Consider the following 22,360-nt stretch of genomic DNA (forward strand, 5'->3'; position numbering starts at 1 on the left):
ACGCTCACATAGCTGTAGGTACACCGTAAAGAAACGTAATAACGTGGTAGCTAAGTTATCGAGCACAGTTATGAATATACGAGAGAGAGAGAGAGAGAGAAAAAAAGTATTAAACCCATTATCAGTTCAATCTCAACAAATGCGTAGAACATTTCCGCCAGAGAATTGCGTCATTTCCTTTTGACCCATCGTTATTTTTTATTTCATGATTTGTTAATGTAAAAAATGCGGCGACATTTTGTTTTGAAACCGTAATATTTACTATTTAAGTAGAAAAATTGCATATCGTTACTAACTTGTGATGATGTATGATGTATATTGAATAGTTTGATTGTGTGTAGTGGTGAAAAAAAGAAAAGTTGGAAGTTAGTCGCTTGGAAACTAGATTCTCTCCTGCGTCATAAGCCACACTTCTTACTCAGTGTACGTGAAAATAGGTACGTATTGTTTTCACTTGAAAATGGTTTGGCTTCAGTTTCTCAGTATTGTTGGTGAATGCTGATAACCATTCTTCAACCGGTTGGCACGTGATCATCGTAACACTTTGTATCCGGCGTGTTTCGTCGAGGTTGTTACTTTTAAACGAGCAAGGCTTAGATTAAAATGTAATGAGCTGAATGGAGTTCTGAGATCGTGATTAATTTTCTGTTGTGAAAACGCTTTTCGTTTCGTCAGAAACTCACTAAACTTATTGTTCTAATCTATTTCGGTATAAATTAGTTATAAAATACTGGGAACTGCAGTAGGGCTTCACTTCGTTCCAACAAGGTTTCATGACTGTTTTCATCTCTGTATTAGTTCTTAACAACTGTATCTTACCATTTCAAATCATTAAATTATTAACAACTAACTGGAGTAGCTGCCACCTGGCAGAAGTTATGTAAATTCGCGTTTAATGAAAGGTTGGTTTTCTTATGACATGAAAAGTTGTTTGCTCTTATATGTAATTTTTAAAAAACGTACATGAAAAGCGAAAAATGCAAAGTTGAAAATTTATGTGTAGCCATGAACCTGACAAGCCTTCATACCATCCATCAACAGGGGGCGAAGTAGTGGTAAAAAAAAAAGGCGAAAATGCCCATAAAAAAAACAACCTGCATGTGAAGTAGTTACATGGATATACAACAAACGGTAGTATTATACTTATATAGATTGTATGAAAATCTGCACTTGTCTGTAATATTACTCTGTATAGATGCAGACTTTACACATACATATTTTACGCTGTTAACAACGCTGTTATTTTCACCGTACATTAGCAACAAATTTCGCATTGTTACATTATTGCTTATCTTTCCACCATCATGTGGTATTTGTAGGAAAACTAAAGCTAAGAGTTTTATTACTATTTTAGTCAACACTAGATTCGATTGTAAGCTTAGGATTAAAGTGACAACAATAGCCAAGAATTTTGTTTCTTTAAACAACCTAATTTTGTTGAACTTGTGTTGTTTTAATCCAGAAAAAACTATCTCTGATCCAGTGGGTGCCAGCGACTGATGTTAATTAGTTTTGGAACATACGCCTTTATTAACAGCGATCATAGGCCAAATGCTACCCGAAGACTACAGAAATCGTTCGGTTTTCTTCATTATATAACCGAAATAATGAGTAACCAAGACAACAGTAAATATAAGTCTAAAACCTCCAACAGTACTTAGCGAAGAAAAGAGAAGTGAAAGTACTCTTTGAATCTTAAACCTACAGTAATGGCTAACGGCTGAAAGAAAACGTAAAGTACCTGTGAAACCCCATTCCACCAAACGTGCTCGTCCTTCCAGCCGTGGGACGTTATATGTGATGGACGATCCTAATATTCGTTGGTTAAAGAGTAATCCAACAGTTAGTTGGCGGTGGGTGGTGATGAGATTTTGTTGTTGTTGTTTTATTTAATTTCGCGCAAAGCTATACGAGGGCTATCTTCGCAGCTGATGATATATTCGGTATTAATAAATGTTTTTAATGTTTTCTAGGGTATTAGAAGAGTAAATATCATAAAAGGTTCGTAAGTAAAACATTGCAAATAGACAGTAAGATGTCTTACAGTGTTGACTGTGTATACTGTTGTTGAAGTTACTGGATCTCTTGGAAAGGTGTTTCATTTAATATGTATCTCTTGTAGAACGGCCTTATTAACATAAGGTATCCCACTAAACAGCTTGTAATATAGTTTGTTTGGGGTTTATTGGAGTAATTGAAGAATATAATGTTCATTTAATAGCAAATCTGAGAAATATCAGACGTAATTTACCTTTCTGTTAGGCCTGACATGGGTTAAGGGTCAGGGGTTAGGGCGCTCGATTTGCAACCTGCGGATCGCAGGCTCGAATCACCATCACTGAATATGCTCATTCTCAGTCGTGAGGACGTTATAATGTATTGGTCAATCACATTATTCTTTTTTAAAAGATAGTCTGAGAGTTGGCGGTGAGTGGGTGCTAAATTAGGGACGAATAGCGTAGTTGGACTTCGAGAAGCTTTGCGCTAAATTCAAGATAAACAAACAAACCTATTTATTGTGATCGCTGCAGGCTTTAGGCTATTGCAGCTGTTTTATAAAAATGGCTTTCCTTTTCACATTATGAGAGAATCAGTAATTGTACTTTAATTCATGAAAATCTGAAAATTTAAGAAAATCTGAAGAAAGAGACTTTGGTTTCGCACATTTCAGTTTCTTAAGCTGACTAACTGTTTTATGTCAGCAAAGAAACGTAGTATAAACAGCGTTCGTTATGGAAACGTATCATTAAACCTCGATTAAAATTAGTTGTATAAGAAAGAACAATGTGATTTGTTGGAATATGGTCTAAGTAAAAGGGCACATTTTCCTGTAATTGGATATAGTGCAAGCGTATGAGTTTAGGAAAATAGTCAAATTCGTTTTACTTAGACTTTTTTGTACAAGTTTTATTAAACTTAATAATAGTTTATATGTGTAAAGCGTTTACAGAAAGATGAAAAGTAAGCATTATCTCCATCAGTGAATATTGTAGCTTGAATTGTTATTCTGAAAATGTAATGTACTCAGTGTGATGATGTTTAAGTTAACGATTCCTGTAAAATGTACTTAGTGTCAACAAGTATTTTTAGAATCAGTATTTACAAGATGTTTTCTAAGAGTAAATAAAACCAAAATTATGAGTAACAAATAATTTTATTTCTTGCATTTAAAGTTCATATGTCATGCTGTGTTCTAGTCTACAGATGGTATAATTATTCTTGTAAATCGTGACAGGTGTATGTTTTATTGGCGTCACGACAGTACAGATTACAACGTTAGACGTCTCTTATGAAACGGCCCGGCATGGCCAGTTGGTTAAGGCATTCGACTCCTAATCCGAGTGTCGCGGGTTCGAATCCCCATCACACCAGACATGTTCGCCCTTTCAGCCGTGAGCGCGTTACATTGTGACGGTCAATTCCATTATTCGTTGGTAAAAGAATAGCCCAAGAGTTGGCGGTGGGTGGTGATGACTAGTTGCCTTCTCTCTGGTTTTACACTGCTGAATTAGGGACGACTAGCACAGATAGCCCTCGAGTAACTTTGCGCAAAATTTAAAACAAGCAAACAAACAGGAAACAAAACTAGGAATTGTCCATATTTATCTTTGCAGTCTTTTTAATTTTTTTGTATACAACCCACGTTATCAGAAGAATTTATCAAAATTCTAAATGAACTTCATTTTCTAAGTAAATTTACGTTGTATGACGTAATTAGATCGAGTAGAATATTCATAGAATTGTATAGTTGTATGCATGAACTAATTAAAAGAGTTTTAACTCTAGAGAAAGTCGCCCATACGTCAGACAAAATTGGGGGTTTTATGTAATTAACTTGCTCTGTTCATTATTTTCTGTCGCTTTAATTGGGCATCATACTAATTATGATATCTCTAGTGAATTAATTTGAGGTAGGTGATCAGGCGTTTTTGAAGGGCTCTAAGGTGAATATATAATGACGTGTTTATTGTCGGATATTTTGTTAGTTATAACATTCTACTCAAGTCTGCGACAGCAGAGAACTGAATGGCTTTAGTATTATCTTGGGTCAAAGTAAAAGTAACTAACATTGGAGCAAACTTAATTGTATGATGTTTTGAAGTACCGATTACAAGACCATGTTTTTTATTAATAACTAGGCATAAGATTGATAGTCGCCTTATAATTGCAGCTGTCTACAGATCTTTTAAACCCCTACTCTCACCTATCGCATTCTCGAATTTCCAGATAGCATCCAGCTACGCATGCGCGCCAGATGTTCGCTCATGGCCAGCGCTAATCTTGCAACTAATCCACCTGTAGGCTGTTCAGTTATACTATTGATTTTTGTGGACCTGAAGAAAAGGGCATGTGACTCTCAATTTTTTCCCATGGTTTCTGATACTATGGATCGTATTATATTAGAGATCTCCCTATAATCGGTCCACTACGGTAGTTGTAGCTTCCAACATTTATGGTGTATATTTTGTTTTTATTACAGTTTACAGTTGTACTATATACAGTAACATTTGCTTTGGTACGTAACAGTAAAATTTAGTTATGTTCACACGTTTTTTTCAACTGTAATACGTGTAGAGTACAAAAAAAATGATGAGTTACAGTATAATTCCATAATTTAGCCTGTGTATTTTGTAACATAGTCGTTCTGGAGATGCAAACTATGTTCTGTCTTTTGCATTGTTATCTGTTCGATGTTTTAAGATATAATTTTTTTATGTATGTAACAAATCATATTTAAGAATGTGGTCTTAATCATATTTGTGGTATTTCCAAGACAATCTAATGCTGAATATTTTTCAAATTACTTGTTAGGTTGGAATTGAATTAGAGATTGAAAGTAGCAAGTGTCCTATATATAAGAATCAAAAAAACACAATGCACTTCCTGGTTTCCGTAAAACTCGCGTTTTCCTTCGAGACAGCGTAATTGGAAATAAAACGTACTTTTGCGTTGAACAGTGAAAAATTCTCTTCATGTAGGTGTATAACACTTCATCTTTTAGACCGTGATATGTATGATAAAGTCACTATTGGAAGTAGCGGCATTGAAAGGAAAGATATTTGCCTCATTAGACTTTCGAGTTCACCGTTCGGCTATCACAGCAATCATTTGTGGTAACAAGAGAGAGTCATAATGACTTACACATCGCGTGCTTCGTTCAACTTTGTAAAACCCACATTTTAGTGTGTGCACGTGCGTGCGTATGGTGCGTGGATATTCTTGCATCACTAACTGCTTTTATCGTGTCTTTGGCGCTTGTGTAATTTGCAGCAAGATATGCGTGATCGGAAATGAAGAAAGTGAAACGGACACAATGTTAGTCAGTGCTTGAATCCTGATCGACCTGGTTCTTTCTGCAATCATACCAGATGGTTTAAGAGATTAATGGAAAATACCGTGATTAATAAGTGTTGTGTGACATGAATTCTCACTTTCTGGTAAAGTAGCTTAAAATCTGTTATTTGTAACCTATATTTTATAATGCTCAACCTTACTGGTAGTAGCAGCAAATGTCTGAATTGTGTGGTTAATGCTTCTGAACTACACCGTTTCGTGTTTCAATAATCTGGGACGTGATATATTTGTAGTTAATGTAGGAAAACGTTTATTTTTTTTACTCCCAGTTTGATGTATGGCTCATGCATGGAAACGTTTAATTTTGGTTTACAATTCCCGGTTTGATGTATGCTTCATCTATGGAAACGTTTGATTTTAGTTAACAATTCCCGGTTTGATGTATGGTTCATGTATGGAAACGTTTGATTTTAGTTAACAATTCCCGGTTTGATGTATGGTTCATGTATGGAAACGTTTGATTTTGGTTTACAATACCCGGTTTGATGTATGGTACATGTATGGAAACGTTTAATTTTGGTTTACAGTTCCCGGTTTGATGTATGGTACACGTATGGAAACGTTTGATTTTAGTTTACAGTTCCCGGTTTGATGTATGGTACACGTATGGAAACGTTTGATTTTGGTTTACAATACCCGGTTTGATGTATGGTACATGTATGGAAACGTTTAATTTTGGTTTACAATTCCCGGTTTGATGTATGGTACATGTATGGAAACGTTTAATTTTGGTTTACAATTCCCGGTTTGTATGGTGTTTATTTTGGTTTACAATTCCCGGTTTGATGTATGGTACATGTATGGAAACGTTTAATTTTGGTTTACAATTCCCGGTTTGATGTATGGTACATGTATGGAAACGTTTAATTTTGGTTTACAATACCCGGTTTGATGTATGGTACATGTATGGAAACGTTTAATTTTGGTTTACAATTCCCGGTTTGATGTATGGAAACGTTTATGGTACATGTATGGAAACGTTTAATTTTGGTTTACAATTCCCGGTTTGATTATGGTACATGTATGGAAACGTTTAATTTTGGTTTACAGTTCCCGGTTTGATGTATGGTACATGTATGGAAACGTTTGATTTTGGTTTACAATTGATTCCGGTTTGATGTATGGTTCATGTATGGAAACGTTTACATGGTACATGTATGGAAACGTTTAATTTTGGTTTACAGTTCCCGGTTTGATGTATGGTACATGTATGGAAACGTTTGATTTTGGTTTACAATTCCCGGTTTGATGTATGGTACATGTATGGAAACGTTTAATTTTGGTTTACAATTCCCGGTTTGATGTATGGTACATGTATGGAAACGTTTAATTTTGGTTTACAATTCCCCCGGTTTGATGTATGGTACACGTATGGAAACGTTTGATTTTGGTTTACAATTCCCGGTTTGATGTATGGTACATGTATGGAAACGTTTAATTTTGGTTTACAATTCCCGGATGTATGGATGTATGGTATGGAAACGTTTAATTTTGGTTTACAATTCCCGGTTTGATGTATGGTACATGTATGGAAACGTTTAATTTTGGTTTACAATTCCCGGTTTGATGTATGGTACATGTATGGAAACGTTTAATTTTGGTTTACAATTCCCGGTTTGATGTTTGATTTTGGTTTACAATTCCCGGTTTGATGTATGTACATGTACATGTTAACAATTGTTTGATGTAATGTATGGTTTAATTTTGGTTTACAATTCCGGTTTGATGTATGGTACATGTATGGAAACGTTTAATTTTGGTTGGTACAATTCCCGGTTTGATGTTTATGGTTCATGTATGGAAACGTTTAATTTTGGTTTACAATTCCCGGTTTGATGTATGGTACATGTATGGAAACGTTTACAATTTTGGTTATGGAAACATTGTGGTTTACAATACCCGGTTTGATGTATGGTACATGTATGGAAACGTTTATGTATGGTACATGTATGGAAACGTTTAATTTTGGTTTACAATTCCCGGTTTGATGTATGGTACATGTATGGAAACGTTTGATTTTGGTTTACAATTCCCGGTTTGATGTATGGTACATGTATGGAAACGTTTAATTTTGGTTTACAGTTCCCGGTTTGATGTATGGTACACGTATGGAAACGTTTGATTTTGGTTTACAATTCCCGGTTTGATGTATGGTACATGTATGGAAACGTTTGATTTTAGTTAACAATTCCCGGTTTGATGTATGGTTCATGTATGGAAACGTTTAATTTTGGTTAACAATTCCCGGTTTGATGTATATGGTTCATGTATGGAAACGTTTAATTTTGGTTAACAATTCCCGGTTTGATGTATATGGTACATGTATGGAAACGTTTAATTTTGGTTAACAATTCCCGGTTTGATGTATATGGTATATGGTACATGTATGGAAACGTTTAATTGTGGTTTACAATACCCGGTTTGATGTATGGTACATGTATGGAAACGTTTAATTTTGGTTTACAGTTCCCGGTTTGATGTATGGTACATGTATGGAAACGTTTAATTTTGGTTTACAGTTCCCGGTTTGATGTATGGTACATGTATGGAAACGTTTAATTTTGGTTTACAATTCCCGGTTTGATGTATGGTACATGGAAACGTATGGAAACGTTTGATTTTGGAAACGTTTGACAGTTAACAATTCCCGGTTTGATGTATGGTACATGTATGGAAACGTTTAATTTTGGTTTACAATTCCCGGTTTGATGTATGGTACATGTATGGAAACGTTTAATTTTGGTTTACAATTTTGGTTTACCCGGTTTGATGTATGGTACATGTATGGAAACGTTTAATTTTGGTTTACAATGTCCATGTATGGTTTGATGTATGGTACATGTATGGAAACGTTTAATTTTGGTTTACAATTCCCGGTTTGATGTATGGTACATGTATGGAAACGTTTGATTTTGGTTTACAATTCCCGGTTTGATGTATGGTACATGTATGGAAACGTTTAATTTTGGTTTACAATTCCCGGTTTGATGTATGGTTCATGTATGGAAACATTTAATTGTGGTTTACAATACCCGGTTTGATGTATGGTACATGTATGGAAACGTTTAATTCCCGGTTTGATGTTGGTACATGTATGGAAACGTTTACAATTCCCGGTTTGATGTATGGTATGGTACATGTATGGAAACGTTTGATTTTGGTTTACAATTCCCGGTTTGATGGTTTGATGTATGGTACATGTATGGATTACCCGGTTTGTATGGTAATTGTGGTTTACAATTCCCGGTTTGATGTATGGTACATGTATGGAAACGTTTAATTTTTTAAGTTCCCGGTTTGATGTATGGTACATGTATGGAAACGTTTGATTTTGGTTTACAATTCCCGGTTTGATGTATGGTACATGTATGGAAACAGTTCCCGGTTTGATGTATGGTACATGTATGGTTTACAATACCCGGTTTGATGTATGGTACATGTATGGAAACGTTTAATTTTGGTTTACAGTTCCCGGTTTGATGTATGGTACACGTATGGAAACGTTTGATTTTGGTTTACAATTCCCGGTTTGATGTATCATGTATGGAAACGTTTGATTTTGGTTAACAATTCCCGGTTTGATGTATGGTTCATGTATTTGGTTTACACCCGGTTTGATATGGTCCATGTATGGAAACGTTTAATTTTGGTTTACAGTTCCCGGTTTGATGTATGGTACATGTATGGAAACGTTTGATTTTGGTTTACAATTCCCGGTTTGATGTATGGTACATGTATGGAAATTCCCGGTTTGATGTATGGTTTACGTTTGATTTATGGTTCATTTTGGTTTACAATTCCCGGTTTGATGTATGGTACATGTATGGAAACGTTTAATTTTGGTTTACAGTTCCCGGTTTGATGTATGGTACATGTATGGAAACGTTTGATTTTGGTTTACAATTCCCGTTTGATGTATGGTACATGTATTAATTTTGGTTTACAATTCCCGGTTTGATGTATGGTACATGTATGGAAACGTTTGATTTTGGTTTACAATTCCCGGTTTGATGTATGGTTATGGAAACACATTCCCGGTTTGATGTATGGTTCATGTATGGAAACGTTTAATTTTGGTTTACAATTCCCGGTTTGATGTATGGTACATGTATGGAAACGTTTGATTTTGGTTTACAATTCCCGGTTTGATGTATGGTACATGTATGGAAACGTTTGATTTTGGTTTACAATTCCCGGTTTGATGTATGGTTCATGTATGGAAAAACGTTTAATTTTGGTTTACAATTCCCGGTTTGATGTATATGTACATGTATGGTACACATGTATGGAAACGTTTAATTCCCGGTTTTTATGGTTATACATTTTGGTTTCCCGGTTTGATGTATGGTACATGTATGGAAACGTTTAATTTTGGTTTTTGGTATGGAAACGTTTACATGGTATGGAAACGTTTAATTTTGGTTTACAATACCCGGTTTGATGTATGGTACATGTATGGAAACGTTTAATTTTGGTTTACAGTTCCCGGTTTGATGTATGGTACATGTTTGATGGATTTTGGTTTACAATTCCCGGTTTGATGTATGGTACATGTATGGAAACAAGTTAACAATTCCCGGTTTGATGTATGGTACATGTATGGAAACGTTTGATTTTAGTTAACAATTCCCGGTTTGATGTATGGTTCATGTATGGAAACGTTTAATTTTGGTTTACAATTCCCGGTTTGATGTATGGTACATGTATGGAAACGTTTAATTTTGGTTTACAATTCCCGGTTTGATGTATGGTACATGTATGGAAACGTTTAATTTTGGTTTACAATTCCCGGTTTGATGTATGGTACATGTATGGAAACGTTTAATTTTGGTTTACAGTTCCCGGTTTGATGTATGGTGGTACATGTATGGACATGTATGGAAACGTTTAATTTTAATTACAATTCCCGGTTTGATGTATGTATGGAAACGTTTAATTCCCGGTTTGATGTATGGTTTGGAAACAATTCCCGGTTTGATGTATGGTACATGTATGGAAACGTTTAATTTTGGTTTACAATTCCCGGTTTGATGTATGGTACATGTATGGAAACGTTTAATTTTGGTTTACAATTCCCGGTTTGATGTATGGTACATGTATGGAAACGTTTGATTTTGGTTTACAATTCCCGGTTTGATGTATGGTACATGTATGGAAACGTTTGATTTTGGTTTACAATTCCCGGTTTGATGTATGGTACATGTATGGAAACGTTTAATTTTGGTTAACAATTTTTCCCGGTTTGATGTATATGGTATGGAAACGTTTGATTTTGGTTTACAATTCCCGGTTTGATGTATGGTACATGTATGGAAACGTTTAATGGTTTACAATACCCATGTATTCCCGTTTGATTTTGGTTTTGATGGTACAAACGTTTGACAATTGATGTATTGGTTGGAAACAATTCCCGGTTTGATGTATGGTACATGTATGGAAACGTTTAATTTTGGTTTACAATTCCCGGTTTGATGTATGGTACATGTATGGAAACGTTTAATTTTGGTTTACAATTCCCGGTTTGATGTATGGTACATGTATGGAAACGTTTAATTTTGGTTTACAATTCCCGGTTTGATGTATGGTACACGTATGGAAACGTTTATGGAAACGTTTGATGTATTGTATGGAAACGTTTGATTTTAGTTAACAATTCCCGGTTTGATGTATGGTTCATGTATGGAAACGTTTGATTTTAGTTAACAATTCCCGGTTTGATGTATGGTTCATGTATGGAAACGTTTAATTTTGGTTAACAATTCCCGGTTTGGTTTACATGTATGGAAACGTTTAATTGTGGTTTACAATCCCGGTTTGATGTATGGTACATGTATGGAAACGTTTAATTTTGGTTTACAGTTCCCGGTTTGGTTTACAATACCCGGTTTGATGTATGGTACATGTATGGAAACGTTTAATTTTGGTTTACAGTTCCCGGTTTGATGTATGGTACACGTATGGAAACGTTTGATTTTGGTTTACAATTCCCGGTTTGATGTATGGTACATGTATGGAAACGTTTGATTTTAGTTAACAATTCCCGGTTTGATGTATGGTACATGTATGGAAACGTTTAATTTTGGTTTACAATTCCCGGTTTGATGTATATGGTTCATGTATGGAAACGTTTAATTTTGGTTAACAATTCCCGGTTTGATGTATATGGTTCATGTATGGAAACGTTTAATTTTGGTTAACCAAAATTTAATTTTATTTAAATACAAATTTATTAGCCTAATATTAATAACCTTTCAAGTTGCTCTGGGGCCTATTAGGCCCCACTTTTCGTAGGAGTGTTGACAATTCCCGGTTTGATGTATGGTACATGTATGGAAACGTTTAATTTTGGTTAACAGTTCCCGGTTTGATGTATATGATTCATGTACGGAAACATTTACATTTCCCAGTTTGGTTAGTATGGTATCTGAGTAGAAGATTCTGTATTGTTCTCTCCACCTCACAAATTAAACATCAGAGGTTAAAAAAGAGTCGTGCTATAGTCGTGGAAATATTAAGTTACGATATTCAATAACGTGTTAGCTTTTGTTTATAGTAGTATTCGTGGGATGATATAAAATAGACACTAGTTCCACCTTCCTTTCATCTTCCTCTGGTAGGTCCACCATAGCATTATTCTGCCCGACTGATGTTCTGCTTAGCTGATACCTGTAATTTTTCACATCTTCATATAGAAATTAAAATCAAGCAGCACTAGCTGGAAAACGGAAAGATCGTTTGGCAAACAACAGCGTATATCACAGATACCGTTGTCATGGTGATACATTCTAGTACTAGGCGATCATGATTACAGGATGTTTGTTAAAGAAGTGCCTTACCGCAAGTGGAGATTTAGATGTATTGTCACGTATGCGCCCGAGCGTATATGACCCATACTTGTATGAAACTTAACGACAATCATAATTTTACGAATAAATGGTCTTTTTTGTTTGTTTGATAAAATCATTTCCACAGTCAAGCAAACAAATAAAGATATTTAAAAAAATAAATAAGTCTATTTTTCGTATCGTATCAACTGGTCGTCTCCTACATTTGTTTGAAGAGATTGAAAATGGTGAAAGTCATTTTTGTTTTGCAAAACCGTAGCACACATCACAGAACTCAGAATATCAATAAAGCTTTTCCCATAAAGTAAGTTTACGGATATACGACGCTGAAATCTGTGGTTCGATTCCTCGCTGTAGACACAGAAAATAGCCCTATTTGGCTTTGCTTTAAAACCAAACAAACCAAATATTTTTTTTGCAGATAGCCCTCGTGCAGCTTTGTGCGAAATTCAAACCAAACCTTGCAGATAGAAAGATTAAAATGTATTTTTACCATTACAGTCTTGTATGTTGTTGTTGTTTTTTAATTTGGTATCTTACACAGCACAGAGGATTTGTTAAAAGTTGTATTCTGTATTAAAATCCTGGGACAATACTTGTAGCGATTATTTGCTCAAATATACTTAGAATAATTAAAAGTTTATTAAGGCGTGTGTTTTTCCATTACTGTCTTGTTTAACAGAGAGTTTAAGATGTATCATATTTGAGTCATTTATATTTTGATTTTTAAAAACCTGCCAATGCTACTGCATTGTCTTCGGTGAACTTAGATTTTGTACAACGTCCTTAAAGTGTTATATGATGTAATTATAAAATTTTGGTGTAATTAAAAGGTTGCACTAGTGAATAAATGCGCAAGACATTTTAGTGGTTGAATGAAGTGTAACCGCAAGCGTAGGTGCTTTGTTTACAGGATTTGGCGTAATTTGATTTTTATCAATGAGTATAGGTGTTTACGTATGGAATTATAAGCACATAGTGCTGAAGCTGCGTATTTAAAAGATGTGAGTAAATGCTTTCAATGTGTGTGTAACGTTAAGCACACAGTGTGTGAAGTTGATTCATAAGACCCTATACAAGTTGATGTTTGTAGCGGTATGGATGTTACTGTTTTCTGTTGTTGAAATATAAGCCCAGTGTCTGAAAGATGCTTGATTCACAAGGCCGTGTGTAAAGTAACTTAGTCTTCACAGCGATGTAGGTGTGTGTGTTTTTCTTATAACAAAGCCACATAGGACTGTCTTGTGTGTCCATTGAGGGCAATCGAACCCCTTATTTCACCATTGTAAATCCACAGGCTTACCGTTATCCCAGCAGAGGACGTGTTTTGTTTTTTTTGTAAGTAAACACGGAGTCTGACGGTGCTTGATTCACTTGTATTTACAACGATATAGGTGTTTTGTGTGTGTGACTTTAAAACACACGAAGACGCTTCGTTTACAAAAATGTGTGTACATGTTTCGCAGCTCCATAACCACTAAATCACTTTACGTGTTAATGCACGTTGTTTAAATGCCAAGTAGTGAAATAATCAGCCGGTCGTATCGAACCGGTACAGCAAACACCTATAGAACATCAACTCCTCGTTCTTGGTCCACACTACTATAATCACCCTTAATGTTATTTTAATTCTTGACTGACGAATGAAATAATATGGACCACACTCTCCGAGAATCTAACCGTTTTTTACATGCAGGCCACCCTCGTAGAGATGTATATGGAATATGCTATTTTTACGGTGTAATTGAACATGTCTTGCATCACGTGTCAGTTTGTATAACTGTACTACGTATCAAATATTTATAGATTTTTTTTTCTCTTTCTCACTATCTTGGGAGAATAACCATGGTATCAGGTTCAATGTGTTGGATGAAACGTATACAGTGTTATCTTTCTAAACCTAATAACCGCGAAACAAAACGAAGATAGCAATCAGTCTCGAGAACTGATCATGTTGTAAAACTGAGATGTTCATTGTCTTTCTTGGTGATTCCCTAGGAGTGAGATTAGCTTCATTTTTTTTGTTTCACTTATCGTCAGGTGCGGAGTGTACCATTAGTACCAAATGTGCTTTTATAATTCATTTTATTTTTTGCCATTTTCTTATCGTTATGCCCTACAGTGGCTCAGCGGTATGTCTGTGGACTTACAACGCTAAAAACCGGGTTTCGATACCCGTAGTGGGCAGAGCACAGATAGCCCATTGAGTAGCTTTGTGCTTAATTCAAAAACAACTTGTCGTTATATTCTAATTTCTAAGAATCACTTGTATGTTTTTTGGATGTAAATAAATCTTGGTGGTCAAATATCAAACTCGTGTCATACAGTCACTGTAAATCTTGGTGGTCAAATATCAAACTCGTGTCATACAGTCACTATAAATCTTGGTGGTCAAATATCAAACTCATGTCATACAGTCACTGTAAATCTTGGTGGTCAAATATCAAACTCGTGTCATACAGTCACTGTAAATCTTGGTGGTCAAATATCAAACTCGTGTCATACAGTCACTATAAATCTTGGTTTTATGTTGTGGTTATCTAATTACAGAGTTGAGGATTTTGGATTCGATCGAGAAGTCGTGGTATTAATTCAATTTTTCTGGTTAAGAGTAACTAACCAGGAAGCGGTTTTCTTGCTCCATTGTCTTCCCGCTGGTACACAGTTTAAAATTAAGGATGATTTTACCTGAATTATAGGTACAACATTTACATTAGAGTGTTAATGTAATGCTGACATTAGAAAATTATTGTATTGCTAGGCTGACATTAAAAAGCAGCTGTATTGTTCTGCTGACAGTGTAAAACTACTATATTTTTAGACTAACAGTAAGAAAGTTACTGTATTGTTAACTGACAAAACTGTGCGTATAAAATGTCATTCAAGTGAAGTAAAATGCAATTTTTGTGGTCAACCTTATCTAGCCAGACACCTGTGTGTTTGTGTGTGTAGTACTTGTAGTAATAATAAACATGCAAAATAATATATAAACATATATTAACAAACATTTAATAATTGTACATTTCGGAATGTACATATTTCATCTTCAGCAAGCCATATATATAGGGTGATATAAATGTGGGTTGTTGTGGGCTTGAGCATCCACATTTCGCTCTTCTAATTTCTAATCTTCTCATGTCAGACTAGCGAATTGGAGGCTAAGACTGATAGATGGTGTCCCCACCGCAGTGTGGGTCCTATTTTCTAAGTCACCTCCAAAGCTTAGGCAACAATTTATAACCCACGTTGTAGCTTGTTAATGTGTTTTGTTTATGGCTGTAAAAAAATTATGGTTGTAATTCCTCATAATTACGTTTATTCGTTTGACTTCATGGATGTAATTATTTAATTTCCCTACTACATATATTCCGAAGTGTTTGATTAAGCTTCGATTCTTGTCGAATGAATCTGTTACTAAATATACATATCAAGCGAAAATATAAAATCTTAAAATGTACTACAAATCCACACAAATAAAAAAATCATACAGGATTTTTTAACCAATAAAATAATAATTTGTGTATTATTACATAGTAGCATTGAAACAATATTGAACATAGGCCGTTTCTTCGATCATTTACGAACTCGGGTGGGAATCTGCTGTGCAATAACAGATGAACACTAGAGGGCTACATTCAGGCGCCTGCGCCTATGTCCGGAATCAAACTGCACATTCACTTTCCGTAGCCAATCATGGAAAAGTAGTTGCATAGTAATAAAGTCAAAGAAAGAATAACACCTCATCCAGGTATTAAATAGTTCAGAATAAAAATAGCCGAATAAAGGATACAAGAAGTAAATAAAATTATATAAAATAACCACTTTGGTTTACAATTCAAGAAATAGACTATCTTAAAAATATCTTGAATGCTGGTAAGCAGTTATATACCACTAACAGCTTTATGATATTCTTTAACATTTGTTTTATTTCTGTATGTTTTGTCTGTGCGTATTTCTTTTCCATTTTCAGATTTTTTATGTAGTATAAAATATTTGTTGTCCTGTGTTGGATTATTTCAAAGTTTAAGAAGGAGGGTGAACGTTAATAACTTTGCTTGGTTATCATGGTTTATTCTTAAGTTCAGTTTGGGCGAAGAAAAGTATTACAGGATGAAACCTGAGAGTAAGAGGTCTAAAATTTCGTTAGGTGAAAAAAACAACAACCAAAAACGGTAACGTGCAGACATGACAAGTTCTTCTGTTTTACATGATTCAGAAGTTTTACCGAGTTCTGTGAGGCACGTATCGGGCATGATATTACTGCTAGCATGCTCAGTGTGAATCCGAAGATCCCATGTTCGCGATTGTTTGCCACAAAATCTCCCCCCCCATGATTTTTCTGGAAGTATGGACGTTGTAGGAGAAACGGTAAAATTCCACAACTTGATTACAAGAACATGTTACGTATTACGATTTCAAACAGCCAGAACTGGGTTAAATTGTAGTTTAAATTTAAAAGTTAATTAAATGTCGATAATATATGAAATTTACGATATTTACCAATAAGATTGATACACAGTTTTCTTTCTTAATACAAATATATTTAAATATACAAATAATTTGCATACAAAGGGTATACAAAATTACAAATACTATTAAATTTTCTTTACGGTCTGGAACTTCCTTGATATCCTATTAAGGGCTCACGATGAGCCAATTCTGAGTTAACGTAGATACAATTCACTTAACAAGAAGTTAACGAGTTTTGTATTCTTTGCTGATCTCACGCCGTTTACAAGCCAACCTTTTACCGCTGAAGTTATGTAATGTTTTCGTAAAAATATTGATGTTCTATGTGAATTCGCTGAAGTCGGATGTTTTTTAGCGTTCGAAATACGTTATCGGTCCTGGTCAATATCTGTAGTTTTTCTATTAATAAACGTTTATCACGTTTATAGCTTCTGTGGTTTATAGTGCATTAACTGTATACAGCAAACCAGTAACAATATTCTGTCTCTTCACGTGTTGCTATGGCTACCTTTAATAATATTAAGCGGATTCTCGAAATTTCAATTTGCAACAACACTGGAAATCACTAATGTTTAAATACACACATCCTACATTGTTGATTCGTGCACTCGAGAATCTCCTACAGATTTAGAGAATAGGCGGGAATTTCGCGATACACACTTAACAGTATAAGTTACACGCATTTCTAAATATATATTTAACTCAAAAACATCAATATTAAAATAAGTATATAATACTAAATCCAGTTACAAGCTCAAAAACTGAAGGTGGTTGCTGTTGAGTTAGCTGCCTTCCTTTCGGTCTATTAGTTAAAAACTAAGGAAGGCTAGTACAAATAGTTCATGTGTAGATTTGCTGACGTGTTAATCCAGAACTTTTACTGGGTTATATGTAATGCATTAATACAATAATTAAAAAAAAAGTACTGAGGTTTTATGAAGCAAATTAATCCATCATTTTTAGCTAGTTACGTATTGCACAATAAATGTGTTTACATAGTTCTCCGATGCACATTAGTCTAATTTAATTTTATATAACACATTAACCCAGCCGTTTTATTATGTTCTTTTTAACACATTAATTCTGCAATTTTAGTAAATTGCTAGACTGACATTAGAAATGTATAACATTATTAGGCCCACAGTAGAAAATAACTATATTGTTTGGCTAACAGAAAAATGTTACTGTCTTGCTGACATTCGAAAAATTGCCGTGTTGCTAGGCCGACAGTATAAAACTTCTATATTGTGAGACTAACAGTATAAAGTTACTGTGTTGCTTGACTTACATTAGAACAGGGGTCACCAAACTTTTTTTTCACAGAGGGCTAGATTACTTGGGGAATGAGAAACGCGGTACGCATGATCATTATGTTCAATACTCATAAGTTAGAACGAAAGCTCTCTGTAAAAAGACTTAACACTAAGTTTAGGATGCCACATTAGCCATGTGGGAGTAGCATGCAATACACACATATAATAAAAAACAAACAGAAATACAACCAACATTTTTATTCACTAAAAGGTTATCAAAGAAGGTGACATTAGCAAAAACAATTGTCACATCGCACATAGTGAGTAAATATCTGAATTTCACTAAGCCGCAAAAAAGTTAGTGAGATTTATGAAATTGGCGTTTGGCTTTCAAAATATCTTCAATGTTCGGTTTTGAATTGCTGCATCCAATCATTAGAATTGCTTTCAAATGTTCATCAGTCAACCTTGATCAATGTACCGACTTCACATACTTAATTTTTTGAAAATGCTTGTTCACAGACATAAGTTACTCCGAACATTGATGCCATACCAGATTCGAACTGCTTCAGCTTTGGAAAATCATCTTCAGGTATGCAGTTGTAAAATGCAATTAGTTGTCCCTCTCTGTGTTTTGCTTTCAACAAGTCATTTCCTTGCAAATCAATGACCTCCAGCTGAAGTTCCACTGGCACGTCATCAATGACACAATCAAAAGGATTCTGAAAAAGGAGAACGTCACTTTCGATTCTGTCGAGATCCGAAAATCTCTCTAAAAATGCATATTTAAATCACCAATAATCTTTTTCTGAAACTTCAGGTTCACATCTTCTGTGATTCCAGCATGAAACTCATTGAAACACTGAAAATGAGAGAGGTTTCCTCCTTCCAAATGTGCTTCAAACAATGACAGCTTTCTCCGAAATCCTTTAATGATTCTATAGAGATCACAGACAAAGTTATTCTCCCCCTGAAGTTTCAAGTTCAATTCATTCATGTGGGATGTGATGTCACCAAAATTGACAACCAAGTTGGATCCGACAGAAGTGGATCGGCTCTATATTTTTCGATAAGAAATATATCTATTTCTCTTCCCAGCTTATAAAAACGAGACAAGACTTTACCGCAGCTGAGCCACCTCACTGCCGTGTGATAAGGCAAGTCACAAAAATCCGAATCAATTTCTTCAAGAAACGCATTGAACTGGCGATGATTAAGTGCAAGACCCCGAATGAAATTCACTGCAGAAATGACTTGTTTCAGTACGCAAGAAATATCTAAGTCTTTTCCACAGAGTGCTTGCTGATATATGATGCAGTGTATGAAGAGAGCGCTTGGGAGTTGAAGATCTTCCAACTGTTTCTTGATCAGATCCTTCTTTACTCCAGCCATGTTTTTTCCACCATCAACTAAGCTGATTCCACTGAAGGTTATAGACTTGCAAAGTTTTATGCACTTCCATGAAAATGCCTTCTCCAGTTGTTCTTCCGTGAATGCTACAAACAGATGCCAACTCTTCCGTGATCTCAAAGTCCAAATTAACTCCACGAAAGAACACGAGAAGTTTTGACGTACTCGAAAGATCAGTAGACTCATCCAGTGCCAGAGAATATTTTTGTTTCCACAAAGAAGTGCTTTTCTCCCCATTCTTCATTGAAAGCACGACACTCAGAGTCCACTTTTCTTCTTTTAAAAGCAGCCATAACGATGGGTGAAAAAAAAATAGGATTTGAAGATGAAAAACACAGAACGCTGTGAGAAAAGTATTGTACTGGTCCAAGAACGCACAAACAAAATATATTGAAACGTACGTTTGCCACGACACTTACCTAAGAACGAGTTACGAAAAGCGCATAACGGCCATAACCCAACTACTAAGAGATATGAGCTAACTGAAGCGGTAACCCTAGGCCGCTGAATTTACAAGACGAGTCGATAGGACGAGGGTTAACTCTGTACTTGTTTTCGAAATCCTAATGCTTTCATAGATACGTGCCTCCATATGAATAAACGGGCAACAAGGACAAAAGTATTTTCCAATTGGTTAAAAATGCACGTGACAGCCTTGTTTCTTTTTATCATAACGTCTTGTGTTTGCCAGCTTAAAGCGACCAAAGTGTGATTTATTATGTTATGACAGTCGGACATTTGATGAAATGTCACTTTCTATTTCCAAGCGGCTAGCTGCTGGCAGGCCAGACAAAATGACCTCGAGGGCCGTAATTTGGTGACCCCTGCATTAGAAAGTTATAAAACAAAAAGAAATTCGAAGAAACTTTTCAGCGTGTAAAATCAACTACAGCAAGATACTTTTCAAAATAAGATCCATTTTTTGGTCGTAAACGGTGATTTTATATGGTCGTACAACTTAAGGCGTTTAACGAAAAAATCTCTACAGATAACAACTTAATCATTATCAATAGTTGTATCCCGTTGTTTAGTACAATTATTCAGCTAAACGAAGTTGCCAAAGAGTTGGCTGGAATCTGGACTCAAGAATTTGGTGTGTGCGTTGTTGTGAGTTCAGTAACAACACATCATAATTTAGTCCTGAGCTGTAAAAATCATGATAGTCATGTAATGTGTGTAGCATGTACATTGATTAAGTTGAATTATCATATCAATGTTTTTTAAACACTGAAGTGCTACGTCTCTAAGGTTATTCCTTTTCACTGACCATTAAGCACAGTTTCAGTCACTATATAACATCATTGAATTTTGTTTTTAACATTTGTAGTTTACTGAATTCGAGAACTGTATATGTATACATCGTCATCCTTTAGGTTTTGGGGGCGTTATAATGTAGTCAATCCAACTACTCGATGGTAAAGAGCATCCCAAGAGTTGGCGGTGAGCATTGTTGCCTAGCTGCCTTCCCTCTAGTATACCGTTTTAGTATTGGGGTTGGCTTGCGCCAGTGCAGCTTTACCCGACATCTAACAAACAATGTACAAACTTGTGAACATGTAGTTTCAACAGGTAATATACAAGTGATAACTGTACAACAAAAAGTTGATGCTTTCTAGAAAGTGACATCATTGCAGAACAGTTAATAAGTTTCCCTAGTGGTGGCACTTCTTGTCTGTTTCTCGTGATTTTTTTATTTTCTATTTTTAGTGCTTTTGTTTATCTCAAAGCTGCATTAAAGTTTCATTAATCTTTTGTGGATTGGGGTTGTGAACGTAATGCTAACATATGTGTAACAATCATGCTGCTGAGTAAAACGTATAACGAAATAATATTGTGGCAGGTAGTTTGAACTCGAACCCAATACGTAAGAAATGGGTAGCGAATAAATCAACCACACTCCACTGACACTATCAGTAACGTGTAACAAACAATATGACCATAATTAACCACACTCCACTGACACTATCAGTAACGTGTAACAAACAATATGACCATAATTAACCACACTCCACTGACACTATCAATAACGTGTAACAATATGACCATACTTAACCACACTCCACTGACACTTTCAATAACCTGTAACAATATGACCATAATTAACCACACTCCATTGACACTTTCAATAACCTGTAACAATATGACCATAATTAACCACACTCCATTGACACTTTCAATAACCTGTAACAATATGACCATAATTAACCACACTCCATTGACACTTTCAATAACCTGTAACAATATGGCCATTATTAACCACACTCCACTGACACTATCAATAACCTGTAACAATATGACCATAATTAACCACACTCCACTGACAGAAATGTAAAGCTTTTTGAAATAAAAATCTGTTGCTATTAAAATATAACGTTGTACGAACATGATGTACAAAACGTGAATAATATAGAACTGTGTTTCGAATACAAGTACTGAGTGAAATGTGTTGTGGATAAAAATGTGCAGACAAACACTATCGTGGGAATAAATACTGAAACAACTAATGCTCGACTCTTAACAATTTGTATGTACACACGCTGATTGTATTGTCGAAGGCTGTCAAGATCATATCATGTTCATGTAAAAATGATTAAACTGTCAAGATCGCATTAAGGTTAAAGTAAAAATAACTTGAAGGCTGTCAAGATTGCGTTATGTTTATGAATTAATCAATTTAACAGTTTTATTATCATCTGGTAACTAATTTGTGTGTTTCTTTTCTCTAAAGTTACGTTTGATATTAGCCGAATGGAACCCCTAACCTCGCCAACCAAATAAATATTTTAGTCAGCCTTCTGGATTACCATAACTTGTAAATCTTACATCATCGAAAGCACTGGTTTGTGTGTGTTTTAATTCATTGCACGTTTGTGTGTAATCCTGTGTGCTAACCCTTAAAAGAAGTAATCAAGGACGGTGAGTAACAAAATAAGTGAACTAGAGAAGTTCGAAGTATCTGAGTGTAGTCGCGGGGTTGAGTCTTTCTTAATCTTTATGTTTCTCTTTCTACAGGTAAAATTTTAATTT

General features: G+C 35.2%; 1 protein-coding gene across 2 annotated transcripts in view; it reads left to right on the plus strand.

Moving 5' to 3' along the window:
- The first annotated feature begins 203 nt into the window (after positions 1 to 203).
- LOC143222661 (uncharacterized) overlaps positions 204 to 22,360 on the plus strand; it is a 42,589-nt gene continuing 20,432 nt past the window's right edge. The window contains exon 1 of one of the 2 annotated variants that reach the window (XM_076449462.1): positions 204 to 437. The gene's annotated coding sequence lies outside the window, so the exon portion shown is untranslated. Of the gene's footprint in view, positions 438 to 4,896; positions 5,439 to 22,360 lie in introns of those variants that run through there. The other variant, XM_076449461.1, reaches the window with a different exon arrangement.

This window comes from Tachypleus tridentatus, chromosome 8 (genome assembly GCF_004210375.1).
Source record: "Tachypleus tridentatus isolate NWPU-2018 chromosome 8, ASM421037v1, whole genome shotgun sequence".
NCBI lineage: Eukaryota > Metazoa > Arthropoda > Merostomata > Xiphosura > Limulidae > Tachypleus > Tachypleus tridentatus.